We start from the raw sequence: 22107 nt of genomic DNA, 5'->3' as shown, positions 1-22107 counted from the left end.
TGTAACGTTTTTGGTCCGCCTGAACATAAAAGTGATGGAATGCATGTGGAATAAATAGAATTATGGAACAAACAAAACCCACCAAAAGTAAAAAATTGTCCTGAGTTAAGTTTAAAAAAAAAATCCGATTTGCTACGAATGAAAAACGTGCGACGTCCTATTTAATTCAACGCATAAGCATCGCCATTCAAAAAGGAAAGGTGGCATCAATTTTGGGCACAATTCCACCATCGAAAGATTTGAAGGAGGTGTTTTATCTTTAAACATTGTAAAAATGAAATACATATGGTTAATTTATTCCGAAAAAAAAAAAAAAAAATTAAAAAATAAAGATTGAAGGAAAATGATAAAGAATCGTGAGTCCCCCTTTACACTGGTTGCACAACGCCCTCTGGTTCATCATAACCCTTTAGTTAGAGAGTAATGTTACGTCATAGTGACTATGTTATGAAGTTAATCTTCAGTGCAGACAAAACACTGAATGTTTTCCACTTAGCATTATTTGCTTCTCTGCAAATTAAATGGAAGGAATGTAAAGCCTCGCATTCCAATTATTTCACAAAACGTATATATTAAATTGCATTCCATCAAAGTGATACCCGAAATGACGGGTAGGAATGGTTAGCACTCTTTACAAGCTTTCACTTCGGATTTAACCTTTGAAAATGTGAATCCTATTTCAATTGGCATAGAGCTTTAACATAATGCTTACCACCGTTCGTTGCGTTCACAAGCTCACCAAACTGGCATAACGAAACACTGACTGGGATATGGAAATACAGAACTGTGATCTAGTATGATTACCACTTTTGCTATGCGTTTTGCACTAATGTTTGTAATGTCAACTAGTAACTGGTAATTTTATCTCGACCGAACACAGAATGGAAATCGCGGTAAAAATCCAGGCTTCGCTTTAATTGAAGTTAAAGGTGTTTCACGGCGCACGGTGAATTTTTTCTTGTTGTCATTTTGCCTTGCATATTAATTCTGATACTCTAATTACGAGACATTGAGAAAAAAAAAATATTCCACGTTGCATGACATGGCCCATTCAACCGAACGCATATCATGTTCAATCTGTTTTCATTTATATTCCTTGTCTACCTACGTGAAGTGGACACGTTAACATTTTGTCACACAAATAAATAATAATCAAGAAAATGTATTTATTACAATTCACATGTTCTCTAGCTTCAAACACCGTGGACCCAATCGGATGTAGAGAAAAATGATGGAAACGGCAACAGACCGAGAAATAACGATATATCTCGATATTTAATACATTCGACATTGTTAAAATTATGTGTCCCCGAGACGAGTACAAAACAAAACAAAATAAAACATCAAGAGAAACCAACAATATACTGTTTAACATGCATGAGCATCGGATCAAATGTCTATCTTAACATTCATTCTTTCTTTCTTCGTTTTTTTTATGTCTTTATTATACCTCATCATTTATTACATGGTACCATTGGCTGTGTTTTTGTTACGATATATAGATGGATTTTGTGTTTGTCTTCAGATGTTTTACTGGGGGATATGATTATTTCTGTTTCAAATTACCATACACTCTAACAAATACAATGTGTATGGAAAAGACACAGAAAAAGCGACGAATCCCCATAGATCACGTTTTGTTTTCGTTCAAAACAATGAAGAGAATAAATATATGTTTTTCATATTACCCATGTTTTTTTGTACACCTTTCCTCTAGCTCTATTTCGATAGATAGGTATAGGTATAAAGAATTCCCCGGTTCTACCACCATAAATAGAAATGATATGCTCAGGTGAAACAGGCTAATGTAATATGATTTTTAATAAAATAACACAAAAAGTGGAAATGTATTTTCCATTCGGTTGTAAATAGCTGGAATAATAACGGATTATAATTAGTTTTGTGAGTGATATCCATTTTCATACGTATAACATTGATATGTGTAATAGAGTGTATGAATCAAGTCATTGGTATACGTTTTTTTGTTGTTGTTGTTGTTGTTGTTGTGATGATTATGATTGAAACATGGACGATGCTTCAATCAATGAAACACTTCGTTATCTGAATAAATAGAATTTTTGCCAGGAAATTAAAGTCCTTTCGGAAAATGGAAAAGCGAAAATGAATGAAAATCTCATTTATAGCACTGAAAGTGTTGGTGTTGGACTTTTTTTTATAACAGAGACGAGACACGTCTGTAATTATCATGCTGGAGTTTGTATTACGAACGAAGTGTAATTCACTGACGTTGAATTGCTTTTATATCATTAGACTCTATTGACTCGTATTTCTTTTATGCGCGACAATTTGTAATTCAAAAAATTACCAGCCAAAAATGTAGGACTAGCGTAGTTGATACCGCAATTTTCAGTACGAGCGTTTACAAGTATCTGGTGATCTCAAGCACGACTAGATGTATTGAAACAAGTAGTTACAGTAGAATAGGGTATGTCACTTTTTTCCGCTAGCAACTTCAACCGTATAAAGGTAATTCCATGATTCGTTCCGTTACAAATTTCGTCATTTCTGAGGCATAAAGTGAGCTGTGTTGGCTATGTTTTGCGGTAATAAATCAGTCTATAAATTTTCTAATACTCAGGAGACACAGTGCTTTCATACCAACAAGAATTGGAATTTTTAGCCTGCGAAGTTTTCCCTGAAAGACGCGCAGTTTAAGCCCAATATGAGGTTGGTAACCCAAAATTTGGGGGAGATATGTCTAAAAAAGTGATATTTTTCGAAGGTCATTAATAGCCAGCATTTTTTTTTTCGCAATTGGTTTGGTGGTTGTTACCCCACAGAAAATGTTGCTTTGGCTCAAAACCGTGGTTAAAAAGGGTTACAAAATTTTTCGAGATAACCTCGACGAGTTAAAATTCGAGGATGACTTTTATCACCACTGGGAAGCTGTTTTCACCTACTTTACTCAACCAACTAACCTGATTGACTCAAAGTTATTTTTCTCGTGATGTCATATGCTGTAGCTTTCGAATGGCATCGATCTTCAGTTTTTATTTGAAAAAATGTAATTTCGGCAAAGCTTGGGTCGAAGTGATTTTATCTTACTTCGGAATGTCGGATACAAACGAACACTTTTTGTGTCAAACTACGCGTCTTGTCAATAGCTTTCAGCAAAAAAAAAACGTTTAGTGAAATCGGTTCAGGTTTCGTGAAATAAACTAGAATTTTCAAAAATTTGCTGAAAACAAGCATACATTCTTATGGTGGTATCTACCCATAAACAGTTTTGATTGTATGTGTGGATCAGCTGACAAACAGTTGAAACAAATTCATGCTGAAATTTCACTGCCTCTGACTGTAACATGATGTCTTTTGTGAAATTTAATTCAGAAGAAAAGACCGTCCAAAATTCTTGTTTTGTTCTTGTAAAGAAGCCGCCACACCACCTAAGAAACTGACAATATTTATGTGATTCGATGATTTATTCTGTCGAGTAGAACATAAACAGAGAATTACCAAATCCTCTTGAAGATTACTGAGTGGATTTTCCCACCAAATACTGAATAATGCGAGAAAATCTAAAATAAAAATATCCCATGACTTTTATGACTCCGAAACTGTTATTAATAGTTTGACTCTTCGTCGCGTCGTTAGTCTTTGCGACAAACCAAAACAAAACCTATCAATTAATGTATGTTATTTTAGAATTAGTTATATCTTTCATTACCATCCGTTTGACATTTATTTACTAGCAAGACGTGTGAAAAATAGAACACAACGACAGAAATACAGAGAGAAAGAAAAAACAATAATAAAAACCAAACACAAAATTCAAGAAGAATTTTCGTTTTTAATTTCCCTGCATTTTCAAAATTCTTCGTGCCGACAAGTTGATAAAAAAGAACGAAATAAAACAAAACACTGAAAAAATACTCATTTATTTTAGCAGATTCACACTTGAAAATATACAAAATAATTATTTTTAGCCATTTTTTCTCCGCTTACCTCAACAAATTTAATTTCATTAATCATTTTGAAAACGTAAAAACGAATTTCCATACAATAACGGAATTGTCATATACTTAAGACTCTCACGACAATACTTCAGTTTACAAGCAGTGTCTGTTCTTCGACTGCAAGTAAGACCAAAAATTGAAAAGTCAAATGGCGATCTGTTTTTTTTACAGTTCGCTGGAAAGTGAAATCAATAACGATAACAAATCCCTAGTGATTAGAAGTCGTTGGACAATTTCTATTAATTTTTTTTATTCTAAAGACTGAAGCAAACACATGTATCATACTTTTAAATAAACTCTCGGTAATTTTAGAGCATATCATGCGGATATATGGTCTAGGTAAATAGACAGACCATTAGCTACAGTGTGTGTACTAACAGCGGATTTTTTTTTGGTTGAATCATTCATAGTTCTACGTTGCAAACACCATTTTGGCGAATCGAAAATAGAATTTTTTAAAAGCGGGAAAACCGAAAACCAAAAGTGTACACATTATTAGTACACTTTTAAAAACAAACCCAAAAAAACGGGAATTGCGTAAAATATTGCCGCTTATCGTTTGAAATTTGGTGAATTGTAAATTGTACATAATGGAACGGAAAAAGAGCATATATAAGAGAGGTAGCAAACGAAATCAGAATGATATAAACGGCGGCGCTTGTATTTTTACTGGCCATGGAAAAACGTTGAAATATTTTATACTTTAAATCCGACAGTTTTTCATAATTAAATAACAATAAAAGTTGACAAAATAATGTGTATCGTTTGTTTTATCGCGTGGGCGTTTTTCTTTACAAACTTTTTTTTTTTTGAATTTGAATTGTGCCGAGAAAATTACTAAATAATATTTGCGATGATTGTTGTGCTAGACTCGTTTGTATTAAACATAAGTGGATTAGTCTGTTGTCAGAAATAATGATAAAACAAACGAAACGATTTATTTGATATCATAATTGCTTACGATATATTTAAGCAAGTTCAGTATAATCTCTGACGGTAAATATATTGTGTGGTACAAAGAATTGCATCTACTTTGCGATTTGTTTCAACAAAAAAGAAAACTGAACACAAAACCAATACCAATTCAGTTTGTCTTTGCAACTTTATAGCTTACGTAGGAAAATGTGAACCGGGGGGATAATATCCGAATATCTGCATAGTGGGTCAAAAAATTGTTCTAGTAAAAGTTTATTGGAAAAGCATAAAGGACACACATTTTATCGACTAAAAAGTTTTTCTGAAGCGAAAAAGTTGCAGCCATTTCAAAGATAAAGTTTACTTAAAAGTATAAGGTAAAAAGAGCACAGAGTACGTTGACACTGTATATCATTCGTGTAAACAAAGAAACAATATTAAAGCGAAGAAAGACAGTGGCGAGAGTTTCGTGGTATTTGGCATAGATAAAATAGCACACAAAGCCTCACATGCTATATTCGAAAGATAAATCGGTTTCAAGTAGGAACTATTTTTGGGAAAACTGTTTTCCATACTTTCTTGTATTTTGAAAGAATTGAGGAAATTTCAGGAAAATATTTGAAAATTTAGGAAAATTTATTCATAAAAATAGTCTCTGGTTTCAAGAGTAGCAACAAAAATGACAAAATAGTTAAAACTGTGACACCCCTCTCAGGAAGTCTTACCTGTAATTATTATTTATAAATTCTGTAACCGTTTGGACGATACAAACGAAGCGTTCTCCTTCAATGACCCCGAACTAAATTCTCTAAGTTTGCCTAAATTTCTCAGATCTAAAATTGACCAATTGAGAATAAATTATTGTTGTGCTACACCGAGATCCAAGATACTATTTTACATGTATGCAATACTATGTAAACAGTAGCCCGTTCAATGTTCATATAGATAACTTTACGTGTTGCAGCAATGTAAATGAAGCTTTGCTCATATGCATTCACATTGCTTAATCACGTAAATTCCAGTACGTACGTACGTGCTTCCAAATTTTTATTTTGATGGTTAGTAATGTTACAGCCCGACCCGTAGGTGACAAATAGGAGCACTTGCTGTAATACGAGTCGTCATCTATTGTCTTTAGACACTACAACGTATTTGGTAGTTTTATCCGATTAGCTCAATACACCCATTGTAGCTTTGAGAGAAAAATGTCTTGATAAATTACGACGAATTGAACAGTCAAATACTCTTCATTGGTTTCCATATTCCGACAATCAACAAATTCGCTGACTACTGTAAAGTGTACCTTCCAGTCGATAGCTAGGTAATAGTTATTCACTGCACCCCCGGAAAGTGAGTCATTATTGCATTGACATGAGCGGTAAAACTTAAAATGTTTTTTTTGTAATTGCTTGGAACTTTATATTTTGTGTAATTAGATAGCATCCCTCACGTTCGGATTCCGCTGTAGCCCTCACATTTGGCAAAATACGAAGTTCCGAATAACTTTATATATAATGTCATTTATTGGATTCATTTAATAAAAGTGCCAATTTAAGTAATAACAATTGTGAAAGCAACGACCACTTATTTAACGATAATGCACTGTACACTTTAATTATTGAAGTGCTACTGGCTGAATAAACTGCCATTTGAATATTTTAAAATTGAAATTCCATTCCAACTTCATTATCCAAATGACAAGCTAATAAAAATGAAATTCGCTATCAGCAAAATTTCCACATAACCAGTCAATATAACAATAACTTTTCTCATTCCTCTCTCTCTCTTTCTCTCTATGTCTCCTCTATCAGTTCAATTTCATTCATTTTCATTAAATCAATTTCAAATACAATCAAACTAAACGCAATCTCTATAATCCAGTTAATTTCATCAGATTACATACACATTTAGCTTCAACCGTCATCAATTTTATTGCAGCTAATTTTAGCTCGTTTATTTCCTTTTCTCGGCAATTATAATAAGTTCATTGAAAAGGAAAATAATATGAAAAACAACTTATATATTAGAGTGAGTACGCTTTGAATGATGCGATATTGCTCAATAGTAGTTTGTAGTAGCTTGTATAGTTTAAGGGTTGAATAGAAATGGTTTTTTTATGGAGAATTTGTTGAACAACAATTTTGCCGACAACATTTTTAACATTCCACGATAATTGCATTTTTATCCATTTTGTTATTTCAATTGTGTAACTACTTCAAAGAACTTAAAATCGATCAATGGGAAAAATCTCGTTGTCAAGCGAGACATGCTTAAGGAAGTTGAATCTCTTTGAAGTCACACATTGATGACAATGAAATATCGTTTTGTCTATTACATTGTGGAATGAAAATTGATGGAAAATTAGTGCGACAATAAACTATTGCATGGTCAAAGTATTTTTTTTTAAATCTTTAAAGCAGAGAAACAATTCCGTCTGCACAACAGCCACTATTAAAACGAATTGCTGTTTCGGATGAGGAAATTGTGGAGAATTAATGGTTCTATCATTTCTTCAAGTTTATACTGCTTTAAAAATCGTTTCGAGATTCTATTTAGACTTCTTTTAATTGCCTCTTCCATTTTTATGTAAGCCAAGATAATTTCGTTGCGTAGTAAAAATGTGAAATGTTTTCGAATTTAGTGTACGAAATACGAGAGCGCATTTAAAAATTTTATTTTATTTATTCATGGAATGAAACAAGAGTTAAAGCATTACAACCATCCACGCTACCAGGCCCATATATATAACACACACAATAAACTAGCATAGAATTATTATGAATCCCCTTTATGTTGATTCAGTATTCGTAACACGACAATCCTCAAGGTACATCCAATAAAAATAAACAGAGACAGAGAGTGAGAGAGAAGCATTTGATGACATATTACTGCTTCTTTATTTCCACAAACCGCAACTGGAAAATAGTGTCGGTTTGGAAGAGAAACGCGTTTAATTAAATTAAAGGTAAAATGCTCCACGACCCGAAGAAAGGAAAAGAAAACCCACAATGTCTTTTCAGACAATTATATTTTGCTCAACCCTGCAGCAGCAATTTAGTAGACTGTTCAAGATATTTTGCTCCTTTCGAACACACACTTAATAAATTGCATAGAATTAAGTGCGATATGTGTGAAAATGTCGTCAATATGTAAATGTATGGTTTTACAACATAAAGTAAGATAATATCTCGCGCGTACATAAAAGGGAACACTCACTCAACAAACCATATGTCTTTATTTGTTGTAAATGGAATATAGTAGAAAAACGTTTTGTTGATTATTGAAATTATATGAGTGCACGAATCTGCTTGTTATTTCCTTTGTCGTTGTTTATGTTTATGTTTTTATTTCAGGAATGAGATTGAATTACTGAATTTCAGCACATCATGTCAAAATAACTGTATTTACAAGTGGCGTTTATGGGATACAACGTGAACTTGATTCAGTTAAATTTAAATTAAAAACCAGTGAAACACTGAGCGCAGGACAATGAAAAAACATTTAGTCAAAAAAAATTATATTTTCTTTAAGCAAAAGCATTGAATTCCAGCAATTCCAGTAAGCTGAAGACCACTGAGTTAAGCAGTAAAAATGTTTTGTTTTATTAACGATTAAAGCAGCTCATAAAAAGATTTCATCTCATCGATCAAAATCAGAGATTCAGTTTCATCAGTTTCTCCGTGTTCTGACGAAACTGTTGTTGTATGCACCTTTCAGACATTGCTGCGTTATATAGTCATCTGTTAGCGACAACGTTAGCAAAACATTAAACCGTACAATATTTATATAAAACGTCTCTTAATAACTGATGTTGTAGATTACATCACTCACAATTTATTAATGGTTAAGTTCTCAATACGCAGGCCAATAGCCAAATTATTACTAAAGATGCTATTGGCAGGCCCCTGCCAGTAGCATCTCCCTTATACAAAATGCTATTGGCAGGCGAACTTGCCTGCGAATAGTGTTTTCCCTTTTACGGAGGCTTTTGGCAGGCGCCTGCCAATAGCATTTTCTCTTTTACACAGGCTATTGGCAGGCGCCTGCCAACAGCATTTTTCCTTGTACAAAGACTATTTGCAGGTGAAATGGCCTGCCAACAGCAATATGGTTTGACTAGTCAAAATAAAAATTTGGAACCACGGACGTAATATGTACTAATAAACAGAAAGTGTTCCGTTACACGAAATTTCAAGATTTTTGTTTTAATCTACGAAGAATGAAGTCTTTGAGGCTGTGGGAAGAGATGAGAATAATTCTACGCCTTTCTACCATAAAATTCTTGGACTTGGGTCATTGGAGTTATTTTACGATTAATTTCTTTCTTGTTACCCTGTTGCGTAATATAGAAAACATAGAGGTTTCGACAGGCCCGTAGCTAGGGGGGGGGGGGGGGCAGAGGGGGCATCGCCCCCCCCCCCTTGACGATTCTCTTGCCCCCCTGGGATTTTTAAAGAAAATAAAAATTTTACACTGACTAAGCAAAATAAGAACGTGAAAAACCTCTGACTTTCAAATTTTGTTGAAAAAAAAAATCTTTGCTCGCTTCGCTCGCACATAACCAACTTTTATCATTTTGCTTGCAAGAGTAAGAAATTCAATTACTAACAATTAGTACTGCTATTCCCATGTTATCTTGTCGGTTTTGTTTTTGTATATAACTTCTTTAAAGAATCCAAAGTAAGTCTATGAACGGAACCGAAATTACACAGCTTTTTCAGTATTTCTAAATGTTGATGATCGCGAAGTTCCTAAAAGTTCCCGTTGGGAATGCAATTTTGTGTACCTTTGAAAACCTCGGTTTCAGTTTCAATTGAAATCTTCTGAAGATGTGGCAACCTCGTGGTCACTATCCGAGAATGAACACTTTCGGAACAAAGAGCACAGGACAGCGAACGTCATGAAACTCTTAACTTTGGGGTGTCCTTCAAGCATTATGAATGTTAACTGAGTGAGGCCAAACTTTCGCCTGCGTCGTAATTTTATTTTGATGCAGTGTTTTAGCACAAAATCTCAAAAAACGTAAAAACTTCCATCTATTGAAAGTAACCATTTGAAACTATTTGTGTTTCCGTTACTTGAGATAGAGAGAAAAGAAAAGTAAATCCATTCGATTCTAGTCTGTCGTAGAAAAATATTTATATAAGGCGTGATCTTTTTGTTCTAATATGATTAATAAATTGAATTGAATTGAATTTGAAAATATCTTACTCTTGCAAAGCAGATGCATCTTTAACTCTTAGTAAAAATAAGATTTTAGAAAGCGTAAGAGTTTTGTGTTAAAACACGATTTTAATAAAGAATACGCAAAAGAAACACACGATCCCGGGGAGAAAACATTATTTCCACCAGCGTCGTAGCACTGCTTTCTAAATGACTGTATTTAAATAGATAATTTTTACTTTGTGCGATTCATGAACAAAAAGCGATAATCTCCATATCTACAACTTTTCAAAAATGGAAACTTCAGGTCAAGAAAATAAATTCCATGCAAGTGGAAATGAGAAAATTTTCGCCTTCGGCGAAATTAGACTACTTTTAAAAACACAATAACTTTTCGAAATATTACGTTGGGGCACTGCCCCCCCTGGCCATTCATCCTGGCTACGGGCCTGGGTTTCGAGCTTCCATAATTTCAGCTGGAGGCGAGTTCTGGGATCGAATTTGCTAAAAAGCTTCGAATTTGCTAAAAAGCTTCTTCGAATAAGTGAAGAAAACATTTTCTCTCGTGTGTCGGAGACCCGTGACGATTCATCCATTTATCAACGGACTTAAAAGAGGTTTTTTCTCTTTCGTCGATAACACAATAACTTCAGTAATTAGTGTTCCAAGCATTACGAGTGTGAAGTTAGCGGGCAGAGCGAAGCGTACGTAATTGGCAATATGTTTTTACAATCAAAGAAAATATCCAATTTTCAGTCAAGTGACCCGACCCACCCGAATGATGGGGCCTAGTTATAGTTGAGGAGAGATATGCATGAACCGACAAAAATTTTATTTGGGAAATGTCTTTTTGTTACGGTTAGTGCATAACTCTCCTCAGTTATTGAATTATTCTCATCACAACTTTGAACATTTAACAAAACCGAATGCACTGTCAATATTACTCCCTTATTTCTCATTTGCTCCAGATTTACGTAACTCAACATGAGTCGCTCAATAACGCGTTGTTAAGATTACACTGTCATTTTCCATTATAAAAACACCTCATCTGTAATCGAAATGTTCAATGAACGTGTGACGATGCACCTACCAAACGAGTAAAAATAAAAATTTGGAATCACGTACGTACTGTGCTTTACGTGGTTAGGCAATGTAAATGCATGTATAAGCGAAGCGCCATTTACTCTGCCGTAACACGTAAACGTTTTTACCAATGTACAACATTTTCAGAAAATCATCATAGTGAACTACGGATACTTCAAGCGATTTGCTGTCGTCAGACCCTGACTTTCAGCCAAAGGAATAATGAAGGGGAGCTACAAATTCCGTAAATGGTATATACTGCGTTTCATTAATATTTACGTAGCTGCTGTTTTCACACATCACAATAATAGTGATACGTTCCTGAACGGTGCTTCTGCCACCTATACCGCACATCTTCCATGCATAATTTTATTTCGTGTGGAAATGGTTGTTAAATTGCTGGTAAGTCAACGCAGGCACTCTTGTAGCATTTAAATTTTAGATTTATTTAAGTCAATACCCTCTCTAGCAAACAAACTTCTTCCATCTTATTCCTTTGTTTGTAGACTTTCTAATTTTACATGTAAAATTCAAAGGCTACGTTGCATTTTTACCACCTTAATAAATGTTAGTCAGGTGGCCAGAGAGGGTATTGGTTAAGTAAAAAAAATCTCTAAATAAAATATCATAATCAGAAGCTGTTTATGTGTCGGTCTCGCCCACTTTGATGCCGAATCATTTAGTTTTCGCCTTGTATATTTTCGTGCATTATACATCAAACGATCGCAAATACAATTTTCTGAAAAGCTTAAAATCAGTTAGCGTCAAAGGGTGAAAAGGTTGAAAAGGTTGTAGCGAAACACAAGCAGTCATCATCAAAACATAGAAATTGAGTTAAGTTCATTTTCTCTGCAGCTAATTACTTAAATTACGTTTTCCTTTTAAGCGCATAAAATATTATTGCGCTGCAGCAAAAGTGAAATGATGAAAAAGAAAATGAACGGAGAGTAGAGAAGAGGAGAAAAAGGGAAAAAACGGAAAAGCTTTAACTAAAAACGAACTGAATATAGGTGTAAATTTGAAACAAAAGGACTCTCGGGTATTCAATTAAATGTTTTATATTATCTGAAATTGAATTTACCACTCCTTGACACTTCAATAGCGGGGGAAACGGTGTGGAAATATATATTTCTTACATATGAATATTGTTTATGGCATGAAGCGACACCAGCATATTGTTGCTACGCGATATACTTACTTATACCATATACCATGTATGAAAAACAGTTTTTAGTATAAGAAGAGTAAATATGAAACTCTGGGTACATGAACATGTTACGCTGTACACACAGACGGTCCCATCATCATCTAACACAGGTGTTGTGTGAAAATAGCTTTACAATGTTTTATACATTCAAAAGCAAAGTGCACTAAATGGAACACCCTTCATCCCCTTTTCCTATTGTATTTTAACTTTACATAAATATTTTGTGTACATCTGCAACCATTATTATTTCATAAATTTTATACGGATACGGATACGATATGAAGGTAGATGAGGATATATGTGTAGCTAACAGCGCACTTTTGTTAAGTGCTTTTAATATAAATTGCTATAAAAGTCAAATTTACAAACGACGAGACATTCTCCTTCCGTACATAACGACGATTTGAAGTCATAATACAGCTATCTGATGAATAATTTTCCTTATTTTTTTTCATCCTGAACTCGGTGAAGGATGACAGGAAGAAAAGTGTAAAATATAAAATTGAGAGACATGGTAAACCTCATTGTTTGTTGAACATTGAGTTTGCACCGAAAATGAAAGGGAAAACGGTTTCTGTTATAATACGGTGCCATCGTTTTTTTTTTTCTTCTTTCGTATGCTTGACTGTATAATCAATGGAATCGGTGACATTGATAATCATTTCACATATATATATATGAGCGGGAATGTCTGTCGCAATTTTCATTCGTGTGTCTCGGTGCAATTAATTTGAATTTTCCATTTTAATGCTGGCGTCTGAAACAGGCAAAGTTTATTCACTTGTGCACGTTTGCTATGTAAGACATTCGGTTTGAAATGAAGCATGTGTTGTGTAAGTCAAAGCGATCCGAAACATACAATCAGGCTAATTGATTCTGGACCGCTAGAACAAAATATTTTCCCATCGAAAAAATGAAACGAGAAATGTGTAGATAGAGAAAAAGGATGCTGAAATTATGTCCAATAATTGTAAGTGGAAAATTGTGAGTGGGAGTACAAATATTCAAAAAAAAAATGTCAATGTTGTCATGCCCAATTATTCCCGAAATGTGATTCGAGTTATAAACAAAACGTTGTCATAAAACTAAAAGCGACAGCAATTATGAATGAGTCTCCAGTATTTACAGCTAACTGAGCAGAGGCCATCGCAAGATTATACATATAAAATATTTCAGCCAATATATTACACGTTCTCGTTGGCATCAAAAACAATCCCAAATCCAAACAAAAGGTTTTGTATTGTTAACGTTCCATGCATAAATTGTAAAATGAAATTATTAGTTTCAAGAATTAATATGAATGTCAATGCATTTTAGCAATTGTTAATTAGTTGGAACATGCATAAATTATTATTACATTTTGGATGTTTAGTTTTCATTTCAAATTTACCTTTACTGGTGTGTTTGTTTTGTTAATATATATGCGAACGAATCCAGTTCCCGGATAGCAGAAATTGGACCGCGGTGACGAATTTATGTGCACAGAAATTTATAGTTGATAAAAACATCAAAGAGATGCAAATTCGTCAACCACTACGTAAATGCAGTATAGGAAATTTTAAGGGACACCCTATGAAAGAGTACAAAGTGGCCACTTGTTCGTACATGTAAGTTGCAAGAGGTTCTACCGTAGTTAAAGTGCGATTGTAATGTAGATTGTTATACAAAAAAAACTACCTTACTGCCTACCCTACACGAAAAAAAAAGAAATATTCAATACCAATTTAATGTAAAAAATTGGTATCGAATATATAAATATTTGTGGCGAATATATTAGATAAACATTTGTAGCAAATAATTAACTATATTCGTTACAAATATATAAATATTTGTCCGAAATATATTTAATTATTTGCCACGAATATTTTTTTAATAATTCGTCATAAATAATTAAATATATTTGTAACAAATATTTACATATTTGCTACAAATATTTATATATTTGTAACGAATATATTTTGAAATAATTTGTCACAAATAATTAAATATAATTGTGACAAGCAAATTACCTGAAATTTTGTGACAAATATAAATATATTTGTCACAACTATAAATATATTTCTAGCAAACAATTCTTTCCAAATCTTTTTTTTTCGTGTATGCGAAAGTTGACTATTACATAGCAATTTGACATCCTGCCAAAAAGATTCATTCCATGAAAAATATTTTCGCATTAGGAAGACACGAAATTAGAATACATTGGATGCTGCTACGCAATTCATTATTTCGGAAATAATTTTATGATACTCGCAATCGCACTCGTTTCTTGGCTTTTAAATTGTTACCTTCTGCAATGCATTACTTTTGCAGCATCCAATCTCTAACATATTATTATCATTGCACCGGCAGCGGAACACATCCTTTTTTGTGAATATCTCGAACTAGAACTCTCCATCAGACAGGCTAGATAAATACCACAGAGACACCGAGTCACTCACAGGCATTATCCAACTATAATTTCGAATGCACGCGTATATCATTTCCCATCTGCTATCCGGGTTCGATCGTATTTTATAGTCATTGCGTATGCATATCAATTTTAATTCAAATATTTGTTTTCATTATGATATTTTGTCTGTCATATAATTATGATATGTTGTTGCTGGTTATTATACGAGGAACACCTTTCCAATTTAATTTAGTTCAAAATGACACAGACACTGATTGTCATAATAAGTTGTTTTGACCTTGAATCTTGGTCTGATTTGAATTGGTATGATCGTTTGAAATCGGGGTCTCTTGTTATTGTCGTAATATAAAGAAAATAATCAAAGAAATAATAAATTAACTGTAAGTATGCAAGTCAATGAAAATACAAAGTTAGATCAGTACGAGGTAAGACTCGGATACAGGCCAGATGTAGTCCGGTTACCTGAAACCTTAGGTCATGTATGGTCGACCATTTTCGAGCCTTAAGTAGTTAATTGGTTAACTCTCACGTTTGTAATTCCATTCGAATACCTGAGGAGGAGATGAAAACCTTTGTGGATATTTTGGAAATATGATTTTTCCAAGATTTGCTAAGATTTTCCATAAATTTTAGCCGAGCTATGAGAGTGGAAAGTTCCCATTATGTTTCAATATATGGAAAATGCGAAAATGTGAGCTTTCCACTCTCATAGCTTGGCGCAGAAGAAATTTTTCTTCGGAAATCTCTTTATCGTAAGTCACTATCATTATAACGGTAACGATAAAACTCAGGCGTCAATATGATTTCTATTATTTTATAAGTTTAGTAATTTTGGTAATTTTGATAGCTTTTGGTTAATTAAACTCCTTAAAATAGGCCATAAGCTAGTCTTCCTTGTTTGTACGGGTATACGGGCTCTTCTAAAGTTGTTTTTATTGTCAAGGTTAGTGCTAATTATATAATCGAAATATAATGAAGATCCGTGAATTTCTTTGAAATTTTGATGAACAGACATTTCATCTGTTCCCGACAGAAACAAAAAATATAAGTGATGGGCCAATTGGCTGTGACTGTTGTACTAGTATGTTAAAACAAATGAAGTAAAAGATTTTTTCTAACCACGCGCAGGTCATCCGTGATAGATTAAATTGATTTACCAAAATTCACCCGTACATTGGCTGAAGATTACTAATTTCGTTAAACATTTTTGCTACATTCAGTTACACTAAAAATGGGCAGTGATAGAAGGTATATTCATCATCTGCATAGCGACAGACATTATTTCTTCTTACAGCGATACTACCAATATTTTGTACATTAATCTTTATCAACGGTTTATGGGAATGTTTTGTAAACATTAACTTAAAAGAAAAGGAAAAAGGTCAAATAAACATTATAAAATGTTGCCATCTAAGTTATCTAAGATCCCCTCTTTATTACAGACAATAAATAATTAATTAATTCAATTTCATGAATCTTTTAAATGAAATTCAAATTCCACGCAAGTAAAAAAACGCATTCTGTTCTCTCAAATGACAGAAAAAAACTCTTTCTTTTAAAGTCTTTCAATCTTTTGAGCCGAACATTTTCATAAAAGCTAACTTGGCAATAAAAAAAACCCGTCACTTAACTCAGTTATGTGGAAATTGCCAGATAAAAATACACAAAAAGTAACGGAAAATGTGTATACATACACATAACCAACATGAGTACAATGTACAGTTCATACATCCTTAACTCTATAATATATAAAGTTGTCGGTTTATTATGCTATGAAGCTGAAAGATATACAGACTTAAATTCGAAAATCATGCCAAAAATTGGCCCATTCCCCAAAATTATATTTTATACGAAAAGCAGAGCAAAAAAATCCATGTCGATCTAATATATGTTATGTATGTGAAAATTTATCTATCGTCATAATTTATGTATCTATGCGTTTTGACATTTTTATTACTCGTTCCAACCATCACAGTAATGGAATTTCAATTATTATTATTTTTTCTCTAAAACAAAATCACTTATTGGTGAAAGGTAAACCCGATACGATACATAATCGTGATTCAAATGAAATCACCTGATCACCTGATTGTTTTTCGACAAGTGTGTTTATGAAACCTAAAGGAAAGAAACATGAAACAGAACGAACAGAAAAAAAACCCTCACCGAACACCTTCCTATCAAAGCTATCAATATGAAAAGCTTGAAGTTTATTTCTAGGAAATACCCTTATTCCATTCACCACAATTGTGAACGTATGGGGTATTGGAAATTTGAACGAAAGACAAACCTCTCGTTGACATTTTGAGTAGGATATAAAGTATTATTGCGTATTGATTTACAATCATCATATATATGTCGTACGATGTTCGAGTTGTTCGTATTATATATATATAGTTTTTAGCCCCGTACGAAGTACAAAGGGGCTTACAGGATTACGATGCCGTGTGTAATTGATGGAATTCGAAGCAGACGGTAAGGGCAAAGTGTTTGCCTATGTTCATAGATGACGAATCTGCAATAAAAATTTTGTCTGTCCGTCTGTCCGTCTCTCACGTCGATATCTTGAGTAAATCAAATCCGATTTCAAAAAAAAAAAAAATTCCCTGAAAGATAGTCGAAATAGTGAGGCTAAGTTCGAAGATGGGCATATTCGGGTCGGCCCTTCGTGAGTTAGGGCCACCTAAGTGATTTAAGGTCTTTTGGTAATATTTATGGCAAAATAAACGATGGAAATGTAAATGACACGGCAAATGATAGGTATTGTCAATACCAATCCAGGAAAAGAAAAGTTTTTTAAAATCGGGTGAGTGGACCGTGAGTTAGGGCCTTAGAAGTGAAATGCTACTAGGGCCCTATGTGTATTTTACATAGAACTCGAGTAAATTTCATTCGTTTTTCGTAATTTTTGTTTGATTTGGAAGGTAATCGAATGCCGAATAGAATGTTGTTGAAAAAAAATTAAATTTGGGTCCTTGACCTAAGGCCGCTACTAGGGCCCTATGTGTATTTCACATATAACTCGAGTAAATTTCATCCGTTTTTCGTAATTTTTGTTTCATTTGGAAGGTAATCAAAGGCCGAATAGAATGTTGTTGAAAAAAAATTAAATTTGGGTCCTTGGACTAAGGCCACTATTAGGGCCCTATGTGTATTTTACATATAACTCGAGCAAATTTCATCCGTTTTTCGTAATTTTTGTTTCATTTGGGAGGTAATCAAAGGCAGAATAGAATGTAGTTGAAAAAAATTTTAAATTTGGGTCCTCGGACTGAAGCCGATACTAGGCCCTTCAAAAAAATAAAATTTTAGGGCGATTTGAAATTTTTGTTTCATTTGAAAGGAACGTCGTACGGGGCTTCGTAATTGCGCTATGCGCAATTTGTAAGATGTACATATTACATAATAATTTTACTTTAACTACATTAACCGGCGCAATAGGCTTACGGTCAAAATAGGGTGACAGACGCACTAGGGTCACGTACGCAATAGATATACGGGTTTGTACGGGGCTCAGTCGCAGCAAACGCTCCGACTGTTCTGATGGCTCGTTTTTTTGCGTATAAATGTATAAGGAGCAGAAACGATGAGAAGGAGTATGATCCCGACAATCTAATTTCACAGATAAGAAATTTCTGTTATATGGTTTTTTTTCGGGGGTTGAAGTGAAGGCATTTTTATATTGAGAGTGACATATATATGGATGGTGTTATACCGATGTTTTATTTCGCAGCGGGAGGGTGGCTTTTTTTTCTCTCTTAAAACATAAACATGGAAATTTCATCGGAAAAACATAAGATAAGAAAATCAAATTGTTATGAGTTTAACATTATCTACGAGAAAAATATGAAAATTTATTGATTTTGTGATCGCATTTCGGCGATTTGCGGGAGGAGGGGTGCACACGTTATAACACAAAACAATTATATTTAGTATATGGTTCTCGGATATTTTGTTAAGCTTTATTCAATTTTTGCTGGGTGTAATTTGATTATATTTCTGTTGAAAATGCAATTCCCATTCCTTAGTGCAGTGAACGTTGTTTATTATAACAATATGAGACTGAAACCAGCACATTTCAGTGGGAAAAACATGGGATACACGATGATTTAGATTTATGTTCGTCTCGTTTCTGATAGAATTACACATAAGCAAATAAGAACACGACTCCTTGAAAAAATTTCTCTGCTTGACTCAACACCGATATACAATCTGTTTATGTTTACAATTTCGTATGTGTGTGCTGTGTGCTGTTCATTTTTATTTGTTCGAAAAATCGCTTGTGCCTCACGTTCGTTTCGAAATATTGGAGAAGTTGTAAACTATAAAGAAATTGAAAGCGAATCAAAGATTTCAAATAAAGCATTGTCTAGGCTTTGGCCAGGCTCTAGGGACAAAGGTTTTTTAATAATTTTTTTTAGAAAAAAGCTGGATACTAGTGGATACGTAAGCTTAGCTTAGTTGTTCCATGATTGCGTATGTCTTGGAACAGCTACTAAGTTGATCTATTTAGCAAGCATCTTACACGCGTTCTTAGTGGAATTAGTGCGAGAAAAATTATCCGAATTAGATAAGACTTACTCACGAGGGGATAAGCGTTGTGGAATTTTTGGGGCAGGGAAATGTAGTTTTTGAAAATGAAAAATTTAATTTTTGCATTTTTGGAATGGTAGTAGCCACTTTATAATACTTTGGCTGTGCGTACATCGTTCGAATAGACACTTAAAAATACTTTGGCTATTCGAACATTCTACGAATAACCAAATCATTTTGAAGCATTTTAGTTCTGGAATTTAGTGGAACTTATGGAACTAAATGGAAATTTTAGAATTTTGTGGAAATATTTGCCTTTCGGATGGAAATTAAATTGACGAATACTTGGCTGACCTTGACTCCGCTTCAATTTAATTTCTGCAATCACGGAATTTTTGGAATTGAACGGAATTTTTAGAAAAGAAACTAGAACTTGTGGAATTAAGTGGAATTGTAGGGATTTTGCCAGTTGTTAGTTGTTATCCCATCACTTCCTCTAGTTAGCACTGGCACGCGTAAGTACATCACATTGACATCTCTATGGATGGGAAAACGCTTTGTCTTTACTTTGTACGGGACTAAAAATATTGAGCAACAAGTTGGAATTTGAATTGTGACGATGTGAAATGTTTCTGTCCACTATTATAATCTCATGCAAAGCACATTGCAATAAACCTCAATTTTTCTCTCCTATTTCATTTATTCAGACAGTTTCTAACTGCCATTTAGCTAATGTCATTTCTGTATTTATACGCCTTGTGCATTGTCACGGTGTTATTTTTATTGTAATACCAACACTTCACGTCGAAAATTCTCGTGCACTTCTGAGGTTTTATCTTTTATCGCACACACACATTCAGTAATCTGAAATAACACCAAGTGCAACTATTGGTACAGTTCAGATTATAATTCATGATGGTAGGCGGAACATTTATCAACGCCGACAACGACAAATGGGGTGCATCCACATAATTAGTAAAAATGTTGAGGACAAAGTGAAAAGACACATGTTTTCGTTTAAGTTTTAGTTTCAGAGTTAATAAGCGGCTTACATCTGTTTTCTTTTAAAGGGGAGAAGGTGAATCGTACTACGTACACACTAGTTTTATGCTGACAATAATCTGATGTTAAATGTTAAGCCCTGACTTATTATTCTGAAGTTCTTCTTGAATTCTGGAATTATTAAGATTTTTTTAAGATTTATTTGGAGTTTTTTTGAGGAATTTTAAGAATTGAATTCTTAAAAGTTCTTGTACTCCTTTAAAATCCATAAAGTTAACAATCTTTAGTAATTTAAAGAATTTTCGAGTATTAATTTTTAAAAGTCTATGAGAATTCAAACATACACCTTGCCATTCAAGATGAATAAAACGTGTGAGCCAAGTTACAATTCTACCAATCGATTGCCATAGCCTGTAGAAATTGCGATCTATAAATCTTAAACGTTATGTCCTCAAAACCTAATATGTAACAGACTAACCCACATTAAAATGTACAACACAAAACCCATTCCACAATTCCAACACCGAAAACCACAATTATTCACTCCACATGGATATAAGCCACAATATAGAACATGGTCCAGATCAACTGGATGCTAAAGTACATGGAGCTAACAAAACTAAATTCCTACCGAAAACAAATGCATAAGATATGGTATATGATAATATGTAAAGTATAAAGTGTCTTCGGTTAAAATAATATTATGCTCAAATATATATATATAACCAGAGAATATCATGTTCATTACAACCAACACCATATAGTGATCTTAAAATATATGATGTGATGACATACCCAACATACTTAGTATGGTTTTAAAGCATATTTTCCACATACCTATTCGTGCTTATATGTGTAATATAAGACTAACATGATATCACATCGAATATGTGTACAACAACTTTAGTTTGGTCAACCAATAAAACATTCTTCCAACAAAGTTTTGAGGTTAAGATATAAGAGATGGTGTGAAAAAGAAGGGAAAAATTATTTTATTACATTTAATGTAACATTTTCGAGAACAAACAACAGATGGTTTCGAATAAATTTACGGTTTAAGTCACCACAATGACATCCAATTCCTTCATATAAATATTAGAGAAAATTTCTTGTAATAATAAATCTTTGGGAAAAGTTTTTTCCTTCTTTTCTTTTCCTTTCTTTTCTTTTCAATTCTTTTAATATTGTTTCTGTTGATGTTTTCCTTGATTAACAATAACTTTGTCATTTGTATGGAATTTTCATGGTTAAGTAATTTTCGCTCCGAATGGTTGTTGGGTTTGCGAGAAAACAAAACGTGTGTGTTTCAGGAAGGAAAAGTTTAATAATTATTGTGGGAAAAACAGTCCTTCGTTCGCTTTCCACTTCCCGGCGACACACAGCTACAACAAAGAAAAGTTTCTCGTTTTGCGAAAGAAAAATTTCGATTTAATGAATAAATGATTGATGTGCTCTTTAACTGATTGGTATAGTTTATTCGACTAAGTGCTTCATGATCTTGTTCAATATAAACTTTATCCAGCGATAAAACGTGAATGTTTTGACTGGAAACGGAAACATTTTTAATTCGGATTTGATACGCACACACACAATCATAAAATTGGTGCCTTCCTTCCGTACACCATGACCTCTCATGTCCAAAAATCTTTCGTTATTACCGCTATATATCGAAATACTATTGATCGATATTCGAATGTTTGAATTATTATTGAAGTTTCCAAATTGCACTGAAAATCGACCATCGAGAACTTTGTTTGCCAGGCTTTTACTTCTTGTTCTTCCAAACTTTTTTTCATTTTATTATGGTTTAGTTAGGA

General features: G+C 33.5%; 1 protein-coding gene and 1 long non-coding RNA gene across 13 annotated transcripts in view; one reads left to right on the top strand and one right to left on the bottom strand.

The window, feature by feature from the left end:
* The window catches only part of LOC119067469 (collagen alpha chain CG42342), a 221188-nt gene that overhangs the window by 137920 nt on the left and 61161 nt on the right, over positions 1-22107 (bottom strand). The gene's annotated exons all lie outside the window — the stretch shown is intronic.
* Positions 10375-20678, top strand: LOC119067471. The gene is made up of 3 exons (XR_005085946.1): positions 10375-10508; positions 15838-15840; positions 20668-20678. It is a non-coding gene; the product is annotated as an uncharacterized LOC119067471 (long non-coding RNA).

This window comes from Bradysia coprophila (assembly GCF_014529535.1).
Source record: "Bradysia coprophila strain Holo2 chromosome X unlocalized genomic scaffold, BU_Bcop_v1 contig_12, whole genome shotgun sequence".
In the NCBI taxonomy this organism is placed as follows: domain Eukaryota; kingdom Metazoa; phylum Arthropoda; class Insecta; order Diptera; family Sciaridae; genus Bradysia; species Bradysia coprophila.
The sequence above is the reverse complement of the archived record's forward strand: the minus strand, read 5'-3'. Positions and strand labels throughout refer to the sequence as shown.